This window comes from Frankliniella occidentalis, unplaced genomic scaffold (assembly GCF_000697945.3).
Source record: "Frankliniella occidentalis isolate FOCC.00 unplaced genomic scaffold, Focc_3.1 Scaffold65, whole genome shotgun sequence".
In the NCBI taxonomy this organism is placed as follows: domain Eukaryota; kingdom Metazoa; phylum Arthropoda; class Insecta; order Thysanoptera; family Thripidae; genus Frankliniella; species Frankliniella occidentalis.
The window spans coordinates 46591-57562 of record NW_026267195.1 but is presented as its reverse complement, the minus strand read 5'-3'; the positions used below and the strand labels follow the sequence as shown (position 1 = coordinate 57562).

Below are 10972 nucleotides of genomic sequence, written 5' to 3'. Positions count from 1 at the left end.
TCTCTCTCTCTCTCTCTCTCTCTCTCTCTCTCTCTCTCTCTCTCCTACTCTCTCTCCTAATCTCTCACCCTCTCACCCCCTTTCCCTCTCTTGTGATGAGACCAACGCTAAGGCCCTTTCGCTCGGATGAATTATTTTGACGACCTTGGCGTTGAGTGCAAACGAGTGAAGCGATGATCTGAAATCATATGTTTGGCGATGGAAGGGATTTTTACCCCGTTTCTTGCTTGCTGCGCACTCTGGCCGATTGGCTGGTTGTGAGATTATCTCCCTGTTTGTTGTTGCCTTTGCCGAAAGGGCGCCGCTAAAGTCGCGGGAAGAAAGCGAGGGAAAGGCGACGAGCAAGAAGAAGATGAGAGATGGAGGCGAAAGGAAGGAGAGGAACGGCGTGGCTGGGGGAACTCGCGTCGACATTGTAGGCCCTCCGCTCCAACGCGCCCTTTGTTCAGCAGGAAAGCCGCGGCAACCTCAGCGCCCGCCCGGGCGGGGCCCCGCTCGGAGGCAGGCGGGCGGAGGACCTCGACGAGGAAAACGCGTCATTTCATCATCATCTCGAACCGGCGAGATTGGTCCCAATGCCTGAGCGGATAGTAGATATCTCGAAGCGAAAGGAAATAAAGAAACCTTCCACGTCTTCGAGAACGTGGAGTGAATTTGTTTTTCTTTCGTCGAATGGGAGAAATGGACGCACAGGGGAACATTTAATAAGTGCAGTACAAATTTCGTTCATATAATTAAAACGGGATCGTGTTTTAAATTAGGTTTTCTGGGTGCGTAGACAAATAACTACTTTGTTGAAATCTAGTTCCACTAACCTGAGCGGACTCCACTTCTCAGAGTTTTAATTTTGCTCGACCCATTAGCTAGTTTATAGTCGCGATTAGCCCGCTGACCCGAGCCCCTGGCACCTGACTGTGGGGGGACTCGGGCCTTGCTGGGGCGCCGGGAACCGGAGCAGGGCTGTCTGTGACTTGAATGGGACGCGCTGGAGCAAACAATTGCTGTGAAGGACGATGATTTTCCTCCAAGGCTGTAAGCGGCTTTCACAAGACTCTCTCTATCTCTCTCTCTCTCTCTCCGCCGCCCACAACGCCCTCCAGCCTGGGGCCCGTCGCCGCCTCGAAGTTCAGATACTTTTGAGCGAAGCGGGCGGCGAGTGCCGTCGACTTCTCCTCTTAGCAGCAGCAGGGCGAGGCTTAGGCTCTTCTGACACTTAAACGCCACTTCATCACGGCAAGCCTTGTGTGCATGATGTGCCTAAGCCAGATCAAGTCCTTGTTGCCACACCATATGAAAATTTTGCACGCAGCTTTGGCTTGCTAATCCCCTCCCGCTTGTTCTCGGTCTGCAGCGCCGCGCTACGCTTGCTACTTTCAGCTCATAGCCCACAGCGCCCCCGGCCAGCCCGCCGCTACCGCTGTTCTAGGAGGATCGCTCTGTAATCTGAGGGGGATCAGATATGATCATTTGGCCAATACGGCGACTTCGACAAAGATCAGCAATGATCCCAGCCGGCTCTGGCTAGTAGTTTCGCAACAGGGAGCGGGAACGGGATTGGATTTTTGGATACGCTTTATCGCAAAGTCTCCGGTGCGCGAGCGTCTCCGTTCCAGAAGTGGGTCGTTGTGGTGAAGGGGATTTACTGCAGTAACCAGCGGGGGGCTTTTGTGAGGACGTGAATTATACACACATTGGAGTACTCTGCAAAGTGCAAAGTACTACAATACATCCAATCTCCTTTGAGGATCTTCCTAAAAATTCCGACTTGCGAAATTTCCAAATTGTGTGTGCGCGTTTTTCTAAGCCTGCTGTTAGGGTGTGAAGCCGTAAGCATCGGCAGAGGAAGGGGCGTGGGGTATTTAATTTCCCCAACTACGTTGTGCTCCAAACTTGCTATTCTATTAAAGTTCATCCCAGTGGAAGCGTCCACATCGCATTATGAATTTGAGGCGGGGCGGGCGTCACTCGTGTGTGCGTGAGAGAGAGAGAGAGAGAGATAAAGAGGTTGGTTGCAGTTATGCTGCCCTCTGTTCAATGAGGGCAACCGCGAAGTGCAAAGAATAAACTAAAACACTGGAACACCGCTGAAAAACTTTAATCCACGGACTGCACGAGCGCACAGACACGCACCACACACACACACACACACACGCGCGCGCGCTCAGTTTTTTGTAATAATATTTCGCCGGGTGTAACAAAGGGACGCCTCCCCTCTCTCTTTTTCCGCTTCGTCGTGAAAAAGAGTTTCATTTTGTCGCGTCGACTCTGCCGTCCTAAGCCATGCTTTTCTTTTGTTCCAGGTGAGCGAAAACAGAGCTGGGAAATCAGTCACCTGCTGCCGCGTGCTGCTGGGACAGGGGCGCCCCTCCTGGCCCGTCCCAGCCTGCATCGCGGCTAGCATGCCCTGCGACCGGGCTGGCAGGTGGTTTGGTAAAAAAAAAAAAGCGTTAGGCCCTCGTGCCCTTCTGTGTGTGTGCGACATTCTTGTTAGGAGTTGGACACGCGACACGCTGGGGGGATTACCCTCACCGCAGATGCTCAAACTGCTTTGATATAGCGTGATGTACTGGGTGTTCTATAAGAAACAGAATTTCTGAGTTTAGGAATGGGTCCTGCGTATGCAGTGGTAAAACAGAGCCAATAATTTGCGTCACTCAAAGGTGCTTATCGTTATGTGCCTTTACAATAGTCACTATACTCCTCTAAGATGCTAAATTTAGCACCTTTTGCACACGTTGGTGCCTTTTAATTTTTTGTTTATTTGTAGCACTCCTTAAAAAGTCGTGATTGTCAGGTTCATTTTTCCAGGCTATGTGCAGAGCCCGTCGGGGTGGTTGGGTGGTTACGCCCGACTTGTATCGGGGGGCCAACATCGTCGGGAAGTGAAAGGGGGGTGGAGAGGGGGCCACAATGCGGACAGGAGCAACCAGGGCTTAAGACAAATCAGCAAAAGACGCCGCTCCGAACCATGGGCGCGCATAGGGTGGGCGGGGAATAGATAAAATGAGGGCTCAGTGGCAGCGCCCCGCCCGGCCCCGCCCGGCCCCGCCCGCTGCACGCCAGTGCTGTGGAGGGGAGCAGCAGGACAGTAAGTCGCGTTGAGTTATAAGGCACCTTGTCCTCGGGAGCTGGCAGCCAGCCTCGGGGCTGTGCGCCCAGATACGGACTGCTGGGGCTGGGCATATAACCCGGTTTGGAGGGTGAGAGAGGAGGGAGGGAGAGGGAGAAGAGAGAGAGAAGGGACGCCGCACCAGGGAGAAAGGTCTGGGCTGCTGCTGCTCGAGCACGCCTGCCTGTGCGGGGGTAAAGAAGCTTTAAACTTTTATTGTTACCATTATCATGTTGTGCAACTTCCGTGTTCATAACTAGGCTAGGCTGGTCGTAAGTAGAGGGAGAGAGACAGGAGTAGGAGAGGGGCCAGGCCCGTGGGCTCGTGCTGCTCGTTCATGGAAATGTGTCGGGGACGGGGGAGAGACAGAGGTGAAGAAGGCGAAAGAGGAGCTACGAGGTGCGGCGCTACACGCCAGCACAAACGGCGCCCCCCAAGTGCGCGATTCGCAGATGAGCACCTCCATCCACCGACACCTCGGCAAACCCGGGGCCTCCGGGGGCGCAGTGCGCGGGTTGGGGCTGCGGGTGCTGCATTCATCTGACTCAGCTGACATCTGCCGCTCGCTGCGGGGCGCGCTGTGCAAATGCTGATGTTCGCTCGCTGGGTGGTATTTGACTAGCAGCTACCTCCGCCCTCTGCGCCGTGTGCCCTGAAAACACGAGGGTATGGGACCTGTGCTTTATCCACCATACCAAAGAGGAGCGCCTAAAATACATCGAATTCGCCATGACCGCACGTACGACCACGACTGCTTCCACCTCGTAACCGTGTAACCGCCAGATTGCGAGATATAGTATGAGAATGAAATGGATCCCAGAGAAGGAGAAAGGATAGTGCGGGGCGACGGCGACAGCTGACAGGTCACTGACTGCGGTCCACCGGCGGAGTTAGTGAGAGGCAGTGTGTGTGTGTGTGTGTGTGTGTGTGTGTTTGTGTGTTTGTGTGTTTGTGTTTGTTTGTTTTAGGGAGACAGAGGAGTCCATCCCCACACCCTCCCCGTCTCTGCTACTCTTTAATCTGGGCTCAGCCCGGGCCGGTTCGCTATCGGAGTTCGCCCGCAGACTCGCGCCTAGGCCGCCCGGCGCGCTCGCCTGTCCGAGGGGTTGCCTATCGCCGCGGCGGTCCGCTGAGCCGGAGGATGTAAGCCTGGCGCAGAGGGGCGGGGCGGGGCGTGTTTGACAGTTCGTATCCCACGGCACCGGCGTCCTCCGCGGCGGCCGCACAGCCCACCCCTCTCGGGCGTACGAGCCTCGTGCCGAACATGGTACTGCACCAGATGCGGGTGTCTTCGGCGAGGAGAGAGCGGCTGAGAGGGCGGTCCGATTGGGGACTCTGTCTCGCAGCGCAGCGCTGCCTTCCCGCTCACCCCACCCGCATCCTCCCTCATCTCCTTTTCCACCCTCACTCTGCACACTTTAACACGTTCCCTTGCGGCATGACCACTATGTGGTCACGCTCCCATGTTAAATCCTAGGGACCAAAAATGTTCCGCAGGAAACGAGTTAACAAACAGAAGTTTATGTGTATCAAGACCTTCAAACATTTGGCATTGCACGATAGATAAAAGTGAGAATATAGCAAACTTAATCGTTGAAGCGCACGTCGTCAGGCTGCACAATTAAAGGAGCCAACGCTTTGTCTCGTTTTTGTCGTGGCTTGGAGTGCAATCAGGGTGTTGTTAGCCTGCGCTGTAGATATCTCTCTCTCTCTCTCGCTCTCTCTCTCTCTCACTCTCCCTCCCCTGTTCTCCCTCTTTACCCTCCCTCTCTCCTTCTCTTTCCCTCACGCCACAGCGGTCGCGGCCTGCCCCCGTTCGCGTACCGCGCGCACCCCGACGGATTTCAGGGTTTACCCCGACCGCGAGCGGCCGGGGGAGTTGTTGTGGGGGGTGAGGGAGGGGGATGTTTATGAGGCAGGGGCGCTATTAACGCATGCTGTGTGTGTTGGCGCCTCCCCCGGACCCGCGGCACAGTGCTCCAATGGGATTACAATAACGCGCCTGGAAATGGTTGCGCCGCGGAAACGGTCCGAGCCGACCCGTTGGCGTGGCGAGGCGCGAGCTCGCAACGGCAAGTATGTGTCCCACACGTCAAACTGTTTACACACACTGTGTGTGTCCGGCGTAAACGACGCAGCATATGTCAAGTAGCTAATTTTGTGTGTGACACACAAAAGAAGATGAACTGGTCCTCAGAACTAAATATTAGTTAACACTTCGAGACAATCGATCAAAAAGGTTGTTCAGGTAACTAATAATTTGTTGTCAGAACCAAGATTAAGTTGCTTTGTTGTGCTTTGTTTTAGCAACTAACTCATAGCTCTGACAACACTGAATATTCGTAACCACAGATAATATTTATCGATCATCCCGAAATTCGCACATTCGGAATCGTTTTTTGGTTGTTTTTTTTATTTTTTTTCATTTATTGAATTTTCTATTTGCAAGTTGACCTCGCGCTTAGCTCTCGGCCGATTCGTTACCAACCCTGTCCTCCCCCTGGTCCGGTTGAGCTAGCCAGCGGAGCAGCGGAGGCTGCTAGGGAGTCGCATTTGTTTATACCTCGCGTAACAAAGCGGAGAAGCCGTGGCGACGGCGCAAAGGACCTGCGAAATGCCCTGGAAAGGGTCTTGAGAGGTCCTGGAACGGTCCCAACGTTTCGCTGTGGAGATGGAGATCGAGATCGGACTCCGTAATGAGTGTGTGTGGCATTCCTGTCGGACTGTCCGTCCTGTCCTCGGCTCGGATATTATCGAGGATAGTGCCGATCCGATTGAATTTGCGATCGATCGGGAAGTGGGCGGTCAAGGAGCCTCGAAGGCCGTAGTGTGCGCCTCTAAGTGAAGTACCCGTTGAGCGAAGACTGAGCAGCGCGAGTGTACCCCGGGCAGGTCATTAGTCAAGGTTGGGGAATGGGGCGGGACCGGGAGGGCCTAACTGGAGGGACGGAGAAAGAACGCGGGGCGAGTGGGGATTGTAGGGAGAGTTTGCAAGATAATCTACCGTGGTGTTTTGTTTCCGGGGTGGATTTCGCTCGCCGTCTGTTGCCATTTGTCTGTCATGTCCCTTTTCCCGACAATTCTTTGTTTTGTTTTACTTCTTTTAAATTTTCGTTTTTTAACTCTTTTTGAGTGGCCTACAGGGCGGTAAGTGGATAGGGACAGGTAAAATTTCAGGATTTCTCTCTGGTGCTCTCGCGTTGTCTCCGGTCATTCCCCTCTTTGCGACAGCGACACACATTCCTTGAAAGGTCCCGCTCTGACCCGCTGTAAGCCTTGTGTGCGCGCGCGCCTATTTCCCCAAAGGGTTTTACCCCTGTTTCTCCCTCTCTCCCTCTCTCTCTCCGTCTCCCTCCGTCTCCCTCCCACTCCCATTCTGCGAGCGGTGGCGGCGGCGCTGCTCTGAGTTATCTCGGTCTCGCTGAGTCTGCACCTTTTGCCATAAATGTGATTTGCGTTTTTGCGGGCCCACGTGGTGCGAGGCGGGGCGGGACCGTCCCCCACCCCCTGGCGGCCCCGAGCGCAGCCGGTCCCGTGAGACGCACACCGGTGCCACGGTACGGTCGGCTCTGTCGGTTCGGTACGCCACGGCATAGACGACCCACCGAGCCGCCAACCAGGCGTTTTGTCAAATTTTTCAAAATAATTTTGATCCATTCCTACTACAAAAATAAATAAATCAGGGCATGCTGCATCGCGGGACATCTCCTTTACACGACAGGGTCACGGTAGATCCCGGGCGTTTTCCTACCCCCGTTTACCTTGCCCCCCTCCCCCTTTTCACCCTCCATTTTCTAATTGCAGATTGCTCTGTGCTGTGCAGCAAGTCTAATTCAATTAGTCGGGCGCGCCGACTGTCGTGTTTCTGTTGACGGTTTTGTTGACGTCGATTCTTTTCGCCCCCTCCCTATTCTCTCTCTCTCTCTCTCTCTCTAGCGCCATATTGCTGCTGCTGCTGCTGCTGACAGGCGCCGTGCGAGAAAAAGGAGCCGCTTCTACTGCTACTGCTTCTGCTGCTGCTGCTCACACCTAGTGGAGAAATATTGTTCCGCTGCAGCAACAGCTGGGGTGTGGTGGGGCGGGGCACGTCTGGGAGCCGCTGCGTCACTTCATCGGCCTGAAGCGAGCGAAACTCTTTTCCCAGGTCGGCTTTCGGGTAGGGGAGGGGGTGGCGTGTGAGCAGGGGACAATCGCCCACGACAGATGGGGAGGCAGGTGGGGGGTCAGCGCGATAGGAGGCGCCGTGACAGATCCAGGTGCCGAGGACGGCGGCTGGAGAGAACGTGGACACTGTTCGCCGTGTGGGGTAGGCAGCTGCATTGGGGGAAGTTTCGTCCCTGAATTTGATCGAAAGTGTTATAGTTTTTAACTCTGTTTCTGTTTTAACCTTCTTACAAGTAAATTTTCGCCGTGAGTTTCTGGCACTGCTCTGAACAAGGGGGGTGGAACTGGCCAAAAAAGCGGACACATGATTGTGTCTAGATTGTGACAGTCATTGTTTCAGACTCAGTGTGATTGTGTCGAATGTTTGTCATTGATTCAGATTGTATTGCTTCTGTGTGCTTGTGCTTGAGTATGATTGTGTGATTGTTTTGTGTAGGATTGTTTATGATTGTGTGTGATTGTTTCCGATAGTGTGTGATTGTTTCCGATAGTGTGTGATTGTCTCTGATTGTCTGAGCTTGTCGGATAAATATTGTATATATGGAAAATTGTGTCAGATTGTGTGTGATTATGTCGTGACCGTGTGTGTGGGATTGTTTCGAGTTGTGTGTGATTGTGTCCTGATTGCTTCTGAATGGTTTCCCCGATGTACACACATTGTGTCCAGTTCCACCTCTCGGCTGTGAAAAATGTAAGATCATGTGCTGCTAGGATCAAATTCTCCGTTTCTTTTTGAGGTGTTTGCCTTTAAAAATGTCCGACAATTTCCTAATTTTTGTGACCTACGTTCTCTCTCCTTTTCCATTGAGCCGGGGCCATATAAGGTGAGGCACTTTATCAGCGCTGATCCTGCTGCTGCGCTGACGCTCGTCCCTTCACCTCACCCTCTGTACTCATCCCCTTTCGCCCTTGTGTTCCTCCCTGGGACGACGTCGTCATCAGCTGGACAGGTGCGGGGGAGGGGTTTGGCTGGGCGTCCTCCCTCATCCCTGACCGTCCGGGGCGCGCCCCCGACACCTGGACTAAGGCCGCTCCACCGCGCCACTCGGCATGGCCAGCACGTCCGCCCCCAGCAGGCCAATTGGAAAGGACCCTCCTCCCCGCCCCCCACGCCGCCCCCGCGCGCCACGCCACGCCCTCGTCTTCCGGCTGTCAGGCGGGCGGTGGCGTTACGGGGGATCGCGCCGCCCTCGTTACGCCCTCTGCACAAGGGTTCAAATACCCTCTGCTGTGTGTGGTGCCTACACTGCCGCCAACCACAGGTGCCCAGAGCACGCTGATACATTAGAAGTGTGCGACTTATACGGCAGGCGGCAGGACGTGCACCGCGTCGATTTCTTGCCGGTGTTTACACCGAAATCCGTTTAGTGATACTTTTACTCAATTTTTGCGATAACCGGTGTTTTGCGATTCCCATGGGCATGGGCATGATAACTCCATCGCAATCGCAAAACACCAGTTATTGCATGGTTTTGTGTTAAACGTAGAACCAGACTAAAAAGTAAAACCAGACTCAGTGTACCTGCAAATTTTTAGACTGACATTTTTGTTGGACATTTTATTTTTCACGTCAAATTTAATCCAAGGCATATGACAAACGTGTCATACTCAACTTTTAGTTATCTTTTGTTGTCCGTGAGCAACGTGTTTTACTTACACACAATCTGGAATTCTATATTTTATTCGCACGGATTTAAGCATTCAAATTATTTGCACATATTCCTTCGTTAATTTGAACTGTTTTATGCATATCTTTGTACGAAATCGTGCATTTTTGCGCACATATTTGAAACGAAACGTAGGTGTAAGTTAGCGCGAACATTTGCACAAAAACATACAAATACATTTAGCGTGTACCATTTCTAAAAGTAGTTGGTTTTGTCTCCCAAATGTTGCCGGGTCCTCCGAAAGTCTCCAAAAGTAGTCCCCGTGTGCGGAAATTGTGTTTGGCCTCAAAGCGAGCCTCACCTCTGGCGGCCTCAACACGAGACTACATTTCCTGGAGACTTATCTGTGAAGCGAAGGAGTTATGGCGGCAGCCAGGCCGATTGGCAGAGCGAGGTCTCTCCCCGAGTCTTTCCCCGAGGTGCAGCGCGGCTCGACGCCAAGACGGTCTCGGTCGTGTTTGGGGTCAGCGCCGTAGCAATTCAATTACAGGGGTGGGGAAAGCGAGGATTGTTTACGAGTCCGAAAAGGGGGCCCTGAGGGGCGTGGATGAGGTCGGAGAGAGCGAGGAGGTGCCCAGCACGCTGCAGAGCACACCCAGAGGAGGTCGCGAGTGCCATGGTCTGTCAGCTTTTTGGTCACCCTTTGGGTTATCCACTCTTGGCTATTTCCACAAAGTTTCGAGCTCGTGCACGGCAAAACGACCCCTGGGATTCCCAGGAGTTTTCTTCACTTTCCAGGGGAGTTGGAAGTGTCCCAGGGGTTGCCCTGGAAATGTGCAACTTTCCCAGGGGATTTCCTGGGTTTTCCAGTAGACCCTCTGGGAGTAAATGCTTGTTTCCAGGGCATCCACTGGCGTTCCAACTCTCCTGGGAATCCCAGGATTCGTTTTTACCCTGTGTTTAATGGTTTGAACATGTCCTTACTCACGAACCTGTCACCCTTCATCATCCTGCGACGTGGGCGAAATCACGCCTTTGCCTGCACATATTCAACTTGTTTGTAAACTTAACTAAATATTTTATTCAGGGGTTTGGAAATATAAAGAATAATTAGTCAAACATCTAGGCGCGATGCATACGAGATAAATTGTGTCAGGCTATTACACAACAGTGTCGTTGGTTTGCATACCCTAGAGGCCGTGGCGCGAGTGGAGTGGAGCGAGTAGGCAAGTGCTGTTACATACAGTCGTGTCGTAGCCCTGACCTGCGGTACTTACCGACAGTACTGGCATCATCTGCCATGCATAGTGCAACGATAATTTTCGTTTTTTTTTCTTTTTATTGCGTAACCGTTGTATAAAATATTTATTTAAGTATACAAACAAAGGAGACTCCCGGAAAATGCAGTGTGGAATTTGTACAGGCAAAGGCGCGTTTTGCTCACCTCTCTGATTTACTTTTCCTGATCAGTATTAGTGGGCCAGTAACCCAAAGAGGCCGGGGTGTCTGCTATAGAGGCTCGCGGGGCTCGCACCAGCCACGACGACAGTAGAGTTCTACCCGGCTCTGCCCAATAATGTTCCCCGCCGCCGTGGCACCACGCCATTGTCCGTCCATTTTCGCGCGCGCGTCGCCCATTACCATAATGGAGGCAGGTGAGTCAAGACGTCTAGACTCAGTCTGCTCTAGTCGTTGGGTCCGAGATGCCTGGCTGCGCCCCGCAAGGCTACGCCCCGCCACGCCCCGCAAGGCTACGCCCCGCTAGCAGCGCCTGGCATTCAAACCTTTTCAAATGGCCAGCTACCGCCCGCCGCCCGCCCCGCTCGGTGCATCTCTCTCTCCCCAAGCTCGGCAGTCCATTTGGAGTAGCGACCGTTCCCCTACCAGGCCTTGGCTGGATGGCGCGGCGTCTAGATCCCTATCCTTGCCATTTCCGGCGCGTGGCGGGGCGTGGCGGGGGTTGGGGTTGAGCCCCACCTGGCCCTTTCCACCTGGCAGCGTTAGCCGCATGGCGTGGCCTACGGAGCCAAGGACCCAATCCCCCTGGCATAATGAGATCTCCCCCTCTGCCATCCCCCACCCCTTTTCATCC

General features: G+C 53.6%; 1 protein-coding gene and 1 long non-coding RNA gene across 2 annotated transcripts in view; both read left to right on the top strand.

The window, feature by feature from the left end:
- The window catches only part of LOC127749554 (uncharacterized), a 66802-nt gene extending 63979 nt beyond the window's left edge, over positions 1-2823 (top strand). The window contains exon 3 of the long non-coding RNA XR_008011222.1: positions 2301-2823. This is a non-coding gene — a long non-coding RNA (uncharacterized LOC127749554). The remainder of the gene's footprint in view (positions 1-2300) is intronic.
- Positions 1-10972, top strand: part of LOC113208787 (E3 ubiquitin-protein ligase mib1) — a gene marked incomplete at its 3' end in the record, with an annotated part of 324014 nt that overhangs the window by 266616 nt on the left and 46426 nt on the right.